The 13028-nt window shown below is 51.4% G+C and overlaps 1 protein-coding gene across 1 annotated transcript in view; it reads right to left on the reverse strand.

The window, feature by feature from the left end:
• The window catches only part of CADM1 (cell adhesion molecule 1), a 143324-nt gene that overhangs the window by 115564 nt on the left and 14732 nt on the right, over positions 1-13028 (reverse strand). The gene's annotated exons all lie outside the window — the stretch shown is intronic.

Below are 13028 nucleotides of genomic sequence, written 5' to 3' on the forward strand. Positions count from 1 at the left end.
AATTAGCAACTGTCTGAAAAAACTCCAAATCATGAATTTAGATGGATGCATTTATCTCAGTGTTTGAACACAAGGATGAGGGTGTTACTGCCGAAAAAAGGGGATTCTAACACATGGCACGAGTGGTTTTGACTAAAGGGATCGTCTTTGGAGGGGAAATTGATCTTTCTCCTCCTCCTCCCTACGAGCCCCCGTTCCCCGGACGCCTGGCTCCTCGTGGGAAGGGGGTGCCCAGCACCCCTGGGGGAACGGGGCCATAAGGGACAGGTCCTGCACCAGTCTGCCCAGTTTGGACCATGAGCACCAGTTCTCCACAGGAAAACAAAGCTTTCACTATTGTCCTCTCTAAAAAATGGAAGAAGCTTTCTGCTTTAACTGCCATGAGCTGCGGTGCCACCAAACAACTGCCCTGCAAGGCACCCACAGCAAAATCCTGCCTATTTACCTAGATTTGTAGGCAAAAAGATACTGAGAGCAGCTGGTACCTGCTACGAGATGCTCAGATTTTCCTGTAATGTTCCCAGGCCTTTGGAAAAGCGGGATATTCCCCTCGGCACCCAGCCGGCTGGTGGCTCCTCTGGAATGAAGAGCCCTCTCCAGTAATGGGCTAAAGTCTGGGGAATTGGTCAAACGGGGCACTTGTGGAGTTTAAATGTTTTCCTTCCTCACGCAGACTCTCTAATTAAAGAGTCGGGTGCTGGGGAGGGGGTTTCAGGCCAAACCCAGGTGGAGAGAGGGAGCCCGTGCGATGGAAAGTGGGGTTTGGGGACCTCTCCTCCCTCCCAGTGATGGCTGGTGGGAGGGTCTCCCCCCATCCAGCCGGGACCAGGGACCCTCACACCCCCAGAAGCTCGAGGGGGCCCATTCCTCTCTTTGGGCTTCGCCGGGGAAGGCCCAGGTTTGTGTCTGTGCTGCAAAAAGTTGCATTCTGCAAACCTGGAAAGGATGCGTCGTTTGCATTCTTTAGTCACTCGAGATACCTTCCTCTTTGCATATCTCTTGCTATTAAAATTCCCCTTCCAGCATATAATTCCCTCTACTGGCTTGCCTTGCTTATTAGATAAGACAAAAAGCGTTTGGAGAATCTGATCAGCGAGATCTTATTTTTCTCCAGGCACCACTCTGAATTTAATTCTAGATTAAGCATTATTTTAAAAAAAAAACAAGCCTTGTGCCTCCTACCTCGTGCTCCCTTTCACCGCGCCACGGAGAACGCTCCCGAGCCAAGGAACCAACCCGAATTTCACAACTACTCCTTGAAGAGTAACGCCTCTAAATATACTACGGAAACGCAGAAACCAGAGACGGGGAAAGGCTGGGGGAAGGAGTCCTGGAGTCCTCCTCTCCTCGCCCCAGCGGGAGAATCCCAGAAAACCTCAAAAAGCTGTTGAGGTGTATTTTTCATAATTTTTTTTTAAATGGGAAGGGGTGATCGGCGCTTTATGGCGAGAGGAAGGGCTGCCACCCTCCCCCGGCGATGGAGACCCCGGTGCGGGGATCGGGGTGTCCCCCAGCCCGTGTCCCCGTCCTCCCCCGTGTCCCGTCCTCCCCGTCACACCCTGCCACTCACTCTCCATCCCTTCCACGCTCACTAACGACCCTGCCACTCACTCTCCATCCCTTCCACACTCACTAACGACCCTGCCACTCACTCTCCATCCCTTCCACACTCACTAACGCCGCCGCCTCACCACTCATTCCCAGCGTCCCTGCCCGGCCGCCGTCCCACGTCCCATCACCACTCACATTAAGGTGTCGGAAGGGATTCACTTACCTAAAGCAAGTGGGGAAAAGAGAAGGTTAGCACAAACGTAGCAACTTAAACACAAAAACCTGGGGAAAGAAAACTTTCATTCCACCCATTCCCTCTGCCATAGGAACCAGCAGCCAAGGAGGAAACGGGTTTGCAGCAAAGCGTCCACGGCCCTTTTTCTGCCCCTCTGGCCCCACGGGTGCCCGATCCACAGCTCAATCCCTGGCCAAGCCTTTGGCAGCCCAGGCAAGCCCCTGGAGTAGAGGAGAGTTTAATAAATACTGAAACAACCTTTGAGGCCGTTTTATTTATACCTACATACATATTAGCACTGGGATTTGACGAATAATACTTCTCAAATCGCTCCTACCGTGTCAACGCTCTGGAGTATTAACTTCTCTGTGCCTGAAGGAAATGGGTCAATTTTAATTCTTCAAACAATTCTTGCCGGCACAATAACTCCTTCTTCCAGGCACAGAGAGGGAGCTGTGCTGCTGCACTGGGAATCCCCGGCCGCTCCCAGCTCCGGGATGGGACCAGCAGGAGGGGGGCACGGAGGGGCTGCAGCCCCCACCAAGAGGAGCCACCCGAGGAGGCCTCCCTGCCCTACCACCCAACGGAAAAATCCACCCAGCACCAAAAATAATGGAATTTCAGTTACGGGAACTCTCAAATAATTTGAATAAAGATGTTTAAAACCATGCCTTTGCCAACGCTTCATCTCGTTACTTGCAGTCACCTCCAAACGTGCTTCTCCACGTCTGGTGACATTGAACCCCCTTCTCCCACCACGGGGACAGTGACAACCAGTAACAGACCCTTCCAAACACTCCCAGAGCAAGACTCGGATATCCCCAGTATCGGCAAATGTCTCAATACCCCATCCATTAGACGAGCTCCTTTGACCTTCTGCCAAGAGGAGAACTTGGGCAGGTTCCTTGAGGTCAGCGTTTCTCCTTCTCAGCTTGGGTTTGGGGTTTGTTTTTTTTTTTGCATTCCTTCTGCCAGCGCCAACTGAGAACGCAGCAAAGTGCGTCACGGGGAGGAAAAATTCCCGTTGCTTAAACCTTATGAGCCATGTGCACTAAGAGATTAACAGAAATTAAAGCAGATATATAAAGCTGCCTGGGAAAAAAAAAAAAGTTTCCTTAAATATAATACTTCAAAGGCTACGTGTGTTTCAGCAGGAAGAGGAGGACGGCTGAAAATTACCCAACTGGATGGAGAGCAAACCCAGGGTAACCCAGAGGCGAGGATGCTGCCCTCATGGAGGGCACAGGGGTGGGAGGAAAGGGCAGGTCCCTCTCCCTCCTCCTCATCTTCCTCGGCTGCTGCTTCAGCAGAGGGAAAGGCCAAGTCAGGGAGGTTCCTCCAGCCCCTCATTGGTATGCTCCCAGCACAAAAAGCATTACCGTTTTATCTGCTGCACGGCAGCCCTCCTCGAGATGTACCCCCCAGGCGTTCCTGTTGCCTGGCCTACACTTCAATGGGAAGGAGCTCCAGCAAAACCACCCGCGCGGCATCGGAGCAAACACACGCTGAAAGGGAGAGAGAGCCCATCCCCACATCTCCAACGGCAACCCAGCCCCAGCCGCCCCCAGAGCAGCCGCTCCTCCGCGTCCCGACGACGTGGTGGGGGGCAAGATCACCCCGAGTCACAGAATCACAGAATCTTAGTGGTTGGAAGGGACCTCTGAGATCATCGAGTCCAACCACAAAAAAACAAAAAAAACCAAAAAAAAACTCACCAAACAAAAAAACAACCAAACAAATACAAAACACACCACACCAAACGCCCACCAAAAACACCGCACCCACCAACTAAACCCCACACTCAACACCTCGCCATAAACCAATAACCTTGGGCACTAGAGCAGGCCCTGAAGAGCCATGTCTATACGTTTCTTAAATACCTCCAGGGATGGTGACTCCACCACCTCCCTGGGCAGGCTGTTCCAGTGCCTGACCACTCTCTCAGTAAAGTAGTTCTTTCTAATATCTCATCTAAATCTCCCCTGCTGCAACTTCAGACCATTTCCTCTGGTCTTGTCGTTCGTCCTTTGGGAGAAGAGGCCAACACCTCCCCCTCTACAACCTCCTTTCAGGGAGTTGTAGAGGGCAATGAGGTCTCCCCTCAGCCTCCTCTTCTCCAAACTAAACATGCCCAGTTCCCTCAGCCTCTCCTCATAGGACTTGTCATCCCCTCCAGCAAAGCTCTGAGGCACAGCCTGCTGTTTAAGCAGCAGAAAGGGCTGAGCAGGAGCCCCCGTGGTCCCCGGCAGAGTCCCCCGGCACCACGCTTCTCCTGGCATCCTCCATCCAGGGCTGGACCTCCCACCACCCCCGGGAGCACCGAACCCTCCCACCCAACGGCACATGGGCTGTTACAAGGCACTTCTCGAGCGGTAATTACACATAGTAATTACATCTTTAATTGCTGCGCATTAATATCACCTCAGCCTGTAATTACGGCTTATTCGTGTGAGCCTAATCAAGGAAAACTGGCGTATTTGCATAAAAGTTGTAATGGAAAGTATAATGATTTCACTAACAAGATGCGGATAAGAATGCATATCTGTGACAAACACTTTGTGTCAAGAAGAATAGAAAACGATTTTCTTTCCTGAAGATTATTTCAGGCCCATTTAACACAATCTGTACCACTCCGCTGATGTGCGGTATCTTACACACATCAAGTCATATCTGGATAATGTTCCTGACTTCAAATAAAATTTCATTACTATATTTAGTTATAGAACGGTTGGAAATGGTTGCATTGTTAAACTTAATAAAAATTGGAATTTGCGAAGTATTAGGCCGTCCTCGGTGCCAATTTTTCTCCTTGCTGTTCGAGCGCCGGAGCGGTTCTGCCCCAGCCCCCTCGCGCCGCCGTTCACGTTACAGCTTAATCTTCCCCCATAAAACAAGCAATTAAGAATAAGTACAACTGCTTTGGAGTTCCTGAGGCCAGAGATAAAAATAAATTGCCTTTTATAAATTCGCTTTTTTGCAATGGTAAAACAAAAAGCCATGCTAATTATCAATAATTTGTCACCGCTAATTTAGGCAGACAGACTGATGGGCGTGCGCACCGGGATCCTTCCAAGCCCCGAGCCACGTGTAGAAAGGTGTCTCCCCCGTGGTCCTGGCAGAAGGGAGAAGAACTTCCAGTGGCTTGACCATCCTTGGAGATAGGGGCAACACCCGCTCCATCCTCGGATCCGCGTCACTTCAATGGCTCATGTGAAGGTTAACATCCCTAATTTCAATTTTCTATGGCAGAAGACGACGCTGTAGGAACAGCAAAGTCATGGTGGCAGAGCCCAACCACGAGGCCAGCAGGGACCAGGGCTGCATCCTCACCTACTGCCTTCACATCGGGGTCTCCTTCACTGAAGAACGCTAAGAACTGCTCAAGAGCTGGGATTTCCAGGTGAAAATGGAAATCATTTTAACCCGTTCAGGCGAGGAAACCCATCAGTGATCATTCTCAGGGGCTCCTGCGCTCGCTGGGCGCCCACCTCCGCAGAGCTCTTGCTTCTGGGGGTGCTCCCAGCCCCGCGTGGTCACGGACCTCTCCTCACCCCTCGCGCAGCAGAAAATGGTACAGAGCTGTTCTTACACCACTGCTTCCTAATCCCCCTTCACCCTCGCAGCTGCAGCGTAAGGGAAAAGCTAAAAGCAGTAAATTAACGCTGGGAGCCAAGCCCAATCTCCTCCGTGGTTACAACAAGGCCTCCAGTTCAGCGGAGCTGCCTGTGATTTACAGGCCATCCCCTCCTCCCCCCCCCAAAAAAAAAGCAGTGAGGCAGTCCTTGGGTTTAAAAGGCTGATTATATATTATTCCATACGGAAAGCATCCTCCATTTCTCACTTCTTAAACGTTATTTCCTTTCCAATTACAACCTCCGCACATCTCCTCTCCTCGTACCTGGTCATTATCGAGTGTGGCTACTTAGAAAACTGCATTATCGAGGAAAACAGAGAATTTCCGGGGGGTGCAGAGAAGAGATGGGGGAACGAGCCGGCTTTTCTGCATTCAGGTATGTAATTTTGGAATCGATACGGCAAAGGCAGCAGCTGCACACAACATCTGGAGAACCTCAGTGTCTCAACGTGCTTCTAGGACTAGGAGGAGACGTGCCAGGCCCTGCAAGAGGATTTCTGCGAGTTCAACAGGCTTTCGGTGTCTCCTTGGCAACGTGCAGCACGACTCAGTTACCAGGTTCCCCAGCAATTAAGAATTTCATTTTGAGCCAGAGGTCGGGACAAGGGAGGGACGGTGACTGCCACCAGAAGGATGAGGTGGCAGCTCCCCAAAGCCCGGCCAGGCTGGATCTCCAGCTCTCCGACCAGAGGGTGCTCCTTTCCCGAGCCATGACGACGGGAAAGGCACCGCTGAATTCCAGCCCCTCCGTGGGAGCACATCTCCAGCACAAAATTCCAGTTTGATGTCATCTATTGCTCCACCTGCCACCCTGCTTAAATACTGTAGCTCCATCTTCTTCTGAGAACCAAGTCAAACAATTAGCAGGCAACATCTCAACCAAGCACCACGGCTCAGAAGCGCTCTCCGTCATCGAAAAGCCGCAAGTAACAGACCAGAAAGGAAAAATCCTTTCCAAAGTCTGCGTCTTTGGTCAATCCTCTGCCCATTCCCTCATTAATCCTCCAGGAACAAAGAGGTATGGAACAATACAAAGCACCCCTGCTTTGCCTAGCAAAATAATTGAACCTGGCTACAGAACCGGCTGGGAATGTGGAAGGAAAACCTTCCAAGGACACCACGGAGCAGCACGATGTCGGCAGGAAGAGGAGTCTGAAGCTGATAGTGGAGGTGACCCAAAGGGACGCTGGCCGTGTGGGGTTTGTCCCTGTTCTCATGACAAGACACAACTCCTGGAGAAGGATAAAGCGTGTCCTGGATAGATCCTGCCCCAACCCCGTGGTGGTGACCCGGATCCCACCCGTCCCTCCGCCCCAAAAGGCAACGACACCTCGGTCTCCAGCAGATGAAGCCCCTTCCAGCATCTCCCCTCACCCGACGTGTTTGTGTTTTGCCCGTTACCTGTGATGAAACTGTGCTTATAATCTAACCATTAGTTCATCAAGGGAGAATTTAAACATGACATACCGGTAATTAAACTACAGGAGAACCTGGCTAATTCACATCAATGATTAAGAGCCACTGCAGACTAGCAAATTTTACAAGCGAGTGAACATGCAATAAAAATCTTGCTCATTTATTTTGACAAGTGTCACTTCACATTAAAGGTACACTCCACCAGGAACCCCGGGCTGTGAGCACAGCTCTATTCCCAACGTGGCACCTCATTAACTCCTAGACTTAGCAAAACATTTTGCCACGTGCCCGACTTTTGCCAGGAGAGCCCCGAGAACACCACGGGAACCCACCAAGGAGGGGACCTTCAGCGTCGGGGGAACCTGCAGGGTTCCACAGACAAAATCCTCCTTGTTTTCCACCTGCGCATCCCGAGCGGGCATCCCAAACTCTCCAAGGTTTGGAAGGAGCCATCCCAGAGCTGCACGTGGCTGCCCAGCATCTCCTGGACCATCCATCCCACCCTCCCCAAGCCCCAGCTGAGGCCAGGAGGGTCCCCCGTCTCCCTCTGGCTCCACCTGGGAACGCGCTCTGCTCCTCAGATGCTCGCTAATTGCAATGGCTGTTGCAAAGAAAGAGATAATTGATCCAATCTGTTTTGTTTACAGCTTCCCACCAGAAAGACAACCTTGCTTCTGCGGAGCATAATCAATTTCCAAACATTTAATTGTTCAGATGACACATCCCTGCTGCTCTTTTTTTTCCTTGTCCACTTGCCTCGTTAAAGGGCAGGAACGGGCTGAGGAGCCCTGGAAGTACGTTGCTATTTCCTGGAAAAAAACCCTCAAATCCAAACCGCAAGAATTTCCTGGAAGGGGTCTGATCCCTCTGGATTTAAGCATCACTCCAGGAGCGCTCTGCTTCTCCTCCTGCCGTGTCTCCCAGAGATTTCCACCCAAAGGGCTGGTGGTGGTTTTTGGCAGACAGAGGCTCCTGCAGCGCTCGGCCACCGGGCTGGAGGCAGTGCTGGAGCCACAGTTGGAGACACATGCTCTTTAAAGGCCCCTCCAACCCGGGGACATGCAGCTCCTCCACCCCCGGGAGGGCTGCCAGGTCACCCCCGGGGGACACCGGCTCGGGCCGCGTGGGCTCCGGGTTCCCTGACATTTAGAAATAACAGTCAGTGATGCGGTTTGGTTTTTAAGTCACACACTTGTCTTCGGAGCCTTCGGGGCTCTTCCCCCGCCAGCAGGAGCTCCCCTCATTTGGATTCTGGGGATGGTTTCCACCGCTGTGTGTAGGAAGCGATAACGGAGCCGGTGCCGTCGCTCCTGACTCAGCCCTCACCCCTGGTCCCGCTCCGTGGGTCGGGATGCTCCTGCTCAGGAAAAACAAGCCAAGGAGCCCGTCCGTCACGACGGCGGCGGATGATTCAAGCTGACACGGAAAGGCTGCCAAGGAGGCCCACATCCCCGTGGTTATCATTCCGTATTTCAGGAAAGACTTTCCAGTTTCAAGGAATAAGTTTCCTGCCCCCAACGACGCCTCCATCAAGTGCCCAGTGCTCCATCTTCATTGCCCGAGCCCTCGCACACCAAAAAGCCTCTTCAGCCTCAAGAGCAGAGCTTCAAAAAGCCACCTCTGTTTCTGGTGGAAAACACTCGTTCTACGCTACCGCCTGAACAAATTGTACAGCTTCCAGTCAAGCCCCGTGTGCTCGACGACTTCAGAGATCGGTTAAAAAGAAATATGTTACAGGAGCCCTGCCAACCGCAAAAAGGTCCTGTGACTCAAAAAGATCAAATCTGATAGGAAAAAAAAAAAAAAAACCTACTTAAACATTTTTACACAAACCATTTGAAGTCACAAGTTCAAAAATTAATATTTTTACATGCCTGCTCCCAGGCAGATGCCCCGAGGTTATTCTCCCAGCCTCTATCTGCAGCTATCGCCGAGTCACACTCCCTCTTCCTTCCAGTCTGCATCCAGGCAATTAACTTCACAATTTCACTATAGGCATCAGCGGCTTTGAAAATAAACAACGTTTCCAGAGACAGACGTGACTGAGCCGAGCAAGGGAAGAGGAGTCCACACGCAGGCCCAGGGGTGAGTATTCTCCCCACCCTCCGTCCCTCACCCCGCGGAACATCAGCGGAGGAGCTTCCTCACGACGCCTGTACAGAACGCTGCAGACAGGGCAGGTGTATAAAAATACACGCCAGCTCATGTTCAGCTTTGGAAGGAGCTCAGAGGAGGGGTGGAGACAGCAGAACGAGCCACGGGACACCAGCCCTGCCAAGGACATCCCTGTGTTATCCCACCACGGCGCGGAGAGGGACCGCAGGGCGCCGGTGATGCTCGGGTACCACCGATGCTCGGGTACCACCGATGCTCAGGTACCCCCAGGATGCAGCCCCGGGGAGGAGGAGATGTTTCCCATTTGGACCAACACACCATACACTCCCCGAGCCAGCACCATCTATTTTGGTGATGTGGAACGGCGCTGACGAGCTTTCCCAATATATTCCTTTCAGTTTGAACACCAGACTACCCATCTCCCACCAAACTCACGACATAAGGTTTCACACTGCTACAATTTCTATATTCAGAGCTCGCTGCCTGCTCTACAATCCAACGTGAAATGAAGATTAACCCTAATGGTTAAAAAAAAAGCAGTTTTCCTGATAATTTTCCATGGTCTGTACACGGGGGTGGCAGCTTCACACGGATTAACTTCCCAGCCGTAGCTCTGGCTCCCCCCTGCCTGAAGTTGTCCTAATTCCTGCAGCAGAAAACAAAAGCCTCTGCAGATATTTCCTCTGGGGACACCACAAGTCCCTTTTGGCTTTCTCCTGATGCATCAGACGCCCAGGAAAGTCCCCACCGAGGCTGGAGGTCCCCAGGAGCCCAGACCCCCCCAGCCCAGGGTGATGGGAGGCTGTTACCGGGGGGGGAAGAGGCCAAAAATCCCACGTGTTACTCAGCGACGGGGTCCCCTAACGAGTTTAAATCGCCTGGTTGTACTTCAGAGCGACAGCCGATGCCCTTTCGTACCACAAATCCCAGGCTGCCCTATTTTGCACCTTCTGTTTACACGGTACATGGCAACGCTAAGTCTTGCAAAATATTCCAAATTACTTTCAAAGAGGTGAAATGAAAACAGAGGCGGCCGCCAGAAGACTTAAGCCCGAGATCTGCCAGAGACAAATAAGAAAACAGGATTAACCTTCCTCATTGGCAATTTAAGAATAGTAGTAATTGAAAAAAACAAAATCTCATTTTCAGCCTTTACCCCGAGAGAAATAAAAATGTGCTTCATCGTACAGTATTTTTGTCACTCTGTCCCCCAAGCCCCAGCCATTCAGATAAAAAGCTGGCAGCCAGGATCAATAGCTAATTTTTAACATCCCTTTCATAAACCTTTAACTTCCTGCAGCACAAGGGACTGTGGCAGGCGTGTGGACACGGGCAGGGTCTACCGAGCGGTGGAAGGAGCCCAGCGCTCCCAGTAGCCCTTGCCCAGTTGCCACTGGTTCAAAGACTGCTCTGGCTCCAGGCCTCCCATGAATTGCAAATCTCCAGGTTGCCCAAGAAGCTCAGTGGTTGCCACAGAATCACAGAATCTTCTAGGTTGGAAGGGACCTTAAAGATCATCTTGTCCAACCGTCAACCTAACTGACAAAAATAGACACCCACACAACAAACAAGGAGCATCATCACTAAACCATACCTCCCAGCACCACATCAACCTGTCTTTTGAACACCTCCAGGGATGGGGCCTCAACCACCTCCCTGGGCAGCCCATTCCAATGGCTGAGAACCCTTTCAGTGAAAAAATTTTTCCTAATATCCAGCCTGAACCTCCCCTGGCGCAACTTGAGGCCATTTCCTCTCGTCCTGTCGCCTGGGACTTGAGAGAAGAGACCGACCCCCATCTCTCTACACCCTCCTTTCAGGGAGTTGGAGAGAGCAATAAGGTCTCCCCTCAGCCTCCTCTTCTCCAGGCTGAACACCCCCAGCTCCCTCAGCCTCTCCTCATAAGACTTGTGCTCCAGACCCCTCACCAGCTTTGTCGCCCTTCTCTGGACCCGCTCCAGCACCTCGATGTCTTTTTTATGGGCAAAACTGGACACAGTACTCAAGGTGAGGCCTCACCAGTGCCGAGTACAGGGGGACAATCACCACGTGGCCACTGGGAACATCACGGGTGTCTTTGCCATCCTGTTCTCTCCGCAGGGAGGGCTCCGAACGCCCCGCGCGGTGTCCGAACCGCAGTGATTAATCATCCCCGCTGCCTCGGCTGACACGCCGAGGTGGGGAAACGACATCCTAAATGAGCAGAGCTGATTACCTGGGAAAGCAATTCTTCAAGATAGCACGGCTAACTAATGGCTCCATCTGCTCCAAAAACACATTCCCGAGCCCCAGAAGCGGCGGCAGGATGCGGCGAACAATTTCCTCGCACCTGCCAAATCTGAAATTGTTCGTCACAAGTCGCCAAGAACGGGGGAGGGGGGGGCCCTTCACCGCTTCTCCCCATCACCCAGGGAATCTCTATCACAAGGTCCACAGGGACTGGGGACAGGGAAGCTGAAGGTCAAATCTGCATTGAAGAAAACCAGCCCTGACATTAAAGTTTTGCCAGAATAATCCTTTTTTTTTTTTTTCCTTCTCACTTTTTTTCCTTCCCTGTCTCCAGGCAGGTTTAGGAGCATCTGTCCCCAGGGATGGTGGTGTCGGTCCCCAAAGTGTTGACACAGACAGTGCAGGATGCCTTGTATTGATGAACTTTGCTACTAACGAACCCCATCGCAGTGGGACACCCAAGGAGCAGCAGCTCCCCTCGGCGATGGCATCAGCCACCTGGTGCCCAACACGGCAGAGCCACGGGCCAGGAGCCCCCACGTGGCTACGAAACCCCGGCCATGGGCAACCACCAGGGCCAGGAATAACCCAGCCCACCAGGAGCCATCACCCCCAGTTTCCAGCCCAGCCAGAAGAGCTGCCACCGATTGAGTTTCCAACTCAAACCACATTTTCATAGGTAAAAAACCCCCAGAAAGGCCAGTGATGCTCGTACCACGGCAGCGGGACGTGGGCACCTCTTGCCCATCACCACCAAAGAGCGGCACGGCCTCAGCTGGACCTTCACTGGGCATTAAATACCAGCTCTTTACAACACCCACAAGCTCATAATTAAGGCGCTTCCTTCCTGTTTTGCAAAAATAAATTAAATAAATAAGTAAAGTCTTACATTCATGAACTCCAATTCCATATATAAAATAGAGAAAAAGCCTCCTGGAATAAGTTACAGGGAGGACAAATATGTATATTACAAACTTCTGTGGTCATCTAAAAACACATTTTTACAAATCCTACCCACGGCGCAATCACCTCTTTGCAGATTCAGGCAGGTTTGTGTAGATATTAAAGCAGCAAAGTAGCAAACACACCTTTTAGTAGGTCCCTGTGCCCCTGAAGCCACTGGAGCTGCTGATGGGTCACAGGACGCTCCACATGTCAATTTTGTTTATTTTTTTAGAGTCTGTTGATAATTTATCTTGCAACTTTGTTGCAACTACGGCAATTTCCTACACGCAAGCCTTGAGCACCACTTTCACTGATACCCTGAAATGAACAACCATGTTGGAGAGTCAGTCAAACATTTCCCAAGGTTGTCCCTTGGATCATAACAGCAGGTTATGATCCAGTCCTCTTTCCATTCCCCTCACCTCCTTTTGAAATCATAAGTTCAGCTCTATTGACCCAAATGATTTAAGACGCTGAAGCTTGAAGAATGAGAGTTCTTGCCAAAATCCCACTACCTGCAGAGTCAACATCCCCATGACCGAAGATATTTGATAGAGTACCACGGGAGAACACCACCTGGAGAAGGTCTCATGGAGACCAACCAACATAACGCACCTCAAAGCGTGTTCCTGAACTTCAGAGAAAGCCACCAGGGAGTGCCAAGTCCCCTTGGCTCTTCATGAAGCCAAGGTCAACAGGGCACTACAGGAGAGTTTCTTAAATCATCTGATGGCCCTCTCAGATGTACGTTCATCTACCCTTCTTCTTCAGTCAAGGCTCTTGGGAAAAGCCTTACCACAAATTAAGCTACGACTGGAGGTGTGGTTATCAAGGACGGCACACGCCGCACTTCCCAAGGAGACGCAGCTACTACATTTAACAACGGGGTTTTTTGTTTGGGTT

Source organism: Calidris pugnax, unplaced genomic scaffold (genome assembly GCF_001431845.1).
Source record: "Calidris pugnax isolate Ruff unplaced genomic scaffold, ASM143184v1 scaffold180, whole genome shotgun sequence".
In the NCBI taxonomy this organism is placed as follows: Eukaryota; Metazoa; Chordata; class Aves; order Charadriiformes; family Scolopacidae; genus Calidris; species Calidris pugnax.